Source organism: Mastomys coucha, chromosome X (genome assembly GCF_008632895.1).
Source record: "Mastomys coucha isolate ucsf_1 chromosome X, UCSF_Mcou_1, whole genome shotgun sequence".
NCBI classification, from domain to species: Eukaryota; Metazoa; Chordata; class Mammalia; order Rodentia; family Muridae; genus Mastomys; species Mastomys coucha.
Window position 1 is genome coordinate 127,261,248 of NC_045030.1, and position 4,229 is coordinate 127,265,476.

Here is a 4,229-nt window from a genome sequence, read left to right on the forward strand (position 1 = left end):
TGTGTGTGTGTGTGTGTGTGTGTGTTCAAATAGATCAGAGTCAAAATGCTGAACAGCCTCGAGGGCATCAAGATGTAAGCAACTCATTACATAGAAGTGATCCTCAGTAAGATTAAGAGCAGCACTCTCATCAGAAACCACAGCAGCCACAGTGCCCTGAGAAGATGTATTCAGAGCAAAAGGAAAAAAATTGTCTATCAAATCCTATATTTGATACTAAAGATATGTCTCAGTGTTTAAGAGTACTTGGTGTTCTTGCAGAGGACCAGTTCTCAGGACCCACATGAGGGTTCACAACCATCTATACCTCTACTTCCAGAGATCTGATTCCCTCTTCTGATCACCATGTGCAACAGGCACGCACGTGATGCCCATCCATCCATCCCAGCAGAACATCCATACATTTAAAATAAATCTAAAAATGAGTCCAATAATTTTAGATTTGACAAAACTATTTCAAAACAGAAAAAAATCTTGATGCATTCCCAAATGAACAACAAAACACAAAGTAATTTCGCTAATAAGCTTGAAACATAATAAACATGAAAAGCTTCAGTCTGAAATGAAGATACTAAGCATTAACTCAAAAATATACAATGACACAGACACTAGTGATGGTGCTTCCCAGATAAACAAGGACAGTATAAATGAATGTTGGAACTTTTCTCTGCCTGATCCTACTGAAAGAATAGCAAATGAATCAAATATTTAAGGATACATGTAATATGCTCAAAGACTTCTCTGGAAATGCATTCTTCATAGTTGACCCAAACTCCAAAGTAAACATCCATTCCCTGGAAAGTGGATGTGATAGAACCACACAACAGAACACTGCTCAGCAGTAAAAAGGAGCAGAGTACCATAGATGCTCCATCATGGGGGAATCATACATTCTGCGGTGTAAATATGTTCAACCCAAAAGACTACTGAATAATTCTGTTTACATGAAATGTCTAGAACGGAAGAGCAGGTTGATGATTGTATACAGTTAAAGGCCGAAACAATGTTTAACTGAAAACACAAAAACAAGAGATTTCATGGAGATCAGAAATGTAAAAATCAGTTTGTGGGGATGACCACATCACACAGTTAAGATTAGTAAAATACCGAACTGTACAGTTAAAAGGACTGGATTTGGTGTTAAGAAAAATACATTTCTATAAACGCCTTGTAAGCATTAGAAATGACAGGCAGTTTGTATATATCAGACACTGTTTTAAGTGCTTGGTATACAACAATTTATTTAATCCTCACAACAGCACTATGAAGTAGATAATATTATTTATTCCCCTCTCACTAATGAAGAAACTGAGGTACAAAGAAAATAAATTATTAACTTGTCACAATGCACACAGAGATTGAACGCAAGCTCCATTGGCTTCGCTCTATAATTTGTGATCTATTCTAAACCATGACTCCATTTGTAGAGGGAAAACAGGAATGAATAGATTACCACTTGTTACATGACAGTGTATGGAAGAAGTTACAAAGTTTTCTCATTAGCCTCTCCCTAGGAAACAGGAATGAGGGGGCCTGAATGAGGGGGCCCTTCTACAGATCATTCTCTGAACTCTGAGATCATACACACTTTAAAATAACTCATGTATTTTTTGTAGATGACATATCTATTTTTATATCAAAGTACTGGTTATCTTCATTTGTTAAATTAATCTTTTTCCCAGTTCTTAGGGAGTGTGTTTTCAAGAGGTCAAATTCTCCATTCATTACAATGACATGTTTTCTTCTACATTTTGTCCATCGTATGTCCACACCCCAGGGTGTTCTGCGGCCTGGCTAAACAGGGCTGAGATATCCTTCATAAAAGAAGGGCCTGAGCTGTTTGTGTTACCTGATGGGATTGGATCCAGGCCCACAGTAAGCTATGCTGTGAAGTTCTCAATCCCCAGAACATCCTGAGTTCCAACAGGGGGGCTAGCTGCCTGAAGCATTACTGAAGACCAACAGAGGAAGAAATTCTCAATATGCATTTTCACACAAGAAACGAAAACCACTTGATGAAGCTATCTAGATTTGTGCCCACATGGCGAGAGTGATTATGTCTCTGGCATATGTAGGTCTGTGCATATGTAGGTCTGTTACTTATTTATGTGGTTGTCGTTTCTGCTCAAAAAAGTCACATGGGACTAGACTATTAAAACAATCAAGAGATGGGGGATATCCTTACTAACACAGGAAATAATAGCTTGTAACCTTTTAGTTATACAACAAGATGCATAAAATTAGTGCTTAATGTTTAAACTATAATAAACCTTTGTGATCATCTCCTTGATTCAGTAATTTTGAGGGGACCAGGAAGGACAACAGGGTTGGTTGGTTTGTAATAATGTACTTATTGTATACTAACACCTTTCAAGGGCGAGCCATGAGAGAACAGGATGCCCTTTTCATGAAGGCCTTTCTTTTTAAAAGTCCACATTTATTAAATACTGATGAAAAAATATGTGGAAGAGAGAGGGTTTTGTTTTTGTCTTCTCTGCTTGCTAACAATAGGCTATGCCACACAATCTCCTTCAATATAAAGAGGCAACAAAATCAAAACACAATATTATATTGGGTTAGGAGTATGGGGCTCAGTGGAAAAACACTTTGCTAGCCTGAACTCAAGGCTTAGAGTTCAGTTCCTAGTCATGCACACATACACACATAAACACACACACACACACACACACACACACACCACAAAGAAGATACTACACAATCCTGTGAAAGAATCATATGTTCAAAATACAATTTATATTCAAATTCCAGATCTACCACTATCAGCTATATGACCTTGGACAAACTAGATCCCTAAATCATTTTTTTTAAGGTAGGAAAAGGGATCACACCTTATGTTGGTAGTCAAATAATTGGAGCAACTAGTGAGATGTCAGGAAAAAACAATCCCCTGGCTCCCCTCTAACTTCCTACTCTCTCTTAATGTGCCATTTCTCTGCTAAGAAAGCTGTGGCTTTCCGGGCAGTAAACTGACACACACCATCCTACTAAACCTTTCAAATTTTCCTATGCTGGACCTAGGTGTATTCCCTGAATTCTACACAGCAGAGCTACTCTACAGGCTCAATCTCTACATGATCGACTGACTAGCTGTTCCATCCACTCTACTTGCCTATCATGCCAAATCTTTTTGACTTGCTTTGGGGTATTGCTATCAGACTTGCATTTTTCCACAAACGGTGGTGAAAAGCTTCTGTTCTGACTCAGAAGTCCTTCCAAGTAACCATTTCAATTTTCTTAAACAAAATCATTTGACAATATGGTGATGATACCACCAGCAGACTACATACCACCTATGGCAATCCTACCTAAAGAATTCGTAGTGACCTGATAAGTGTATGTGACAGAGCTAGTGACGATCAACACTGGTAACAGCTGGTGACAGAGTCAATTTAACAAACACCATATGTCCACCTGTTATTGCCATGCATGGGACATCATAGAAGGATGTTAGGGAACATTTACGTATGTGTTCAGAGTGCTAAGTCTCTAGGTGTTAGATGGTGAGGGGAGCACAAATAAGTATCTATGATCAACACAAGACAGAAGTATTTAAAAGATAGCACTGTTCATCTTTTATATTTAATTCCTCAAAGTAAGGTAAGCATAAAAGAACGGAAAAGGAACTCAAGCCCTCAAAAAGGACAGCAGGAAAGAGCAAGTGCCAGGAAACTAGAAATATCTGTGGAAAGGAAGAAAATCAGCACCTCAAGTCAAAAACAAAACAAAACAAAAAAGACAAAAATCCCAAAACCAGTGAGTGGCATCAAATACAGCAAAGGATTGAAGGAGAAGCGGCAGGAAGTGATCTGAGCAGAAGGAAGCTGACAGCGGTTTCTGAGGTGAAGTGGTTTCTGGGTAGGTAGGTGGTTTCTATTATATAAACGCTGGCGTGTATAGAACGGGGATATTTAGATCAGCATCTTGTTTTTTTCCCAGAACATTAAAGACTCATTATAATTAGACTCATTCATTTACTCATTTATTCCACTAGCATTTACGATGCTCTCATAAGCGCCTAACTCCACTAAGCTCCATGGGGTAGGGCACCTACTAGAAAAGCCATAATTATATCACAATGCTCCTTTCTTAGGAGCAATCTGGGCAAAGTTTTAAACTAGAAATATATTCAAAATGAGAGACTCACTTCCCTGTAGCTATTTTCAACTTATACATTCTTTTCTAATATAGTAGCCTTTTGTTTTCCTTTT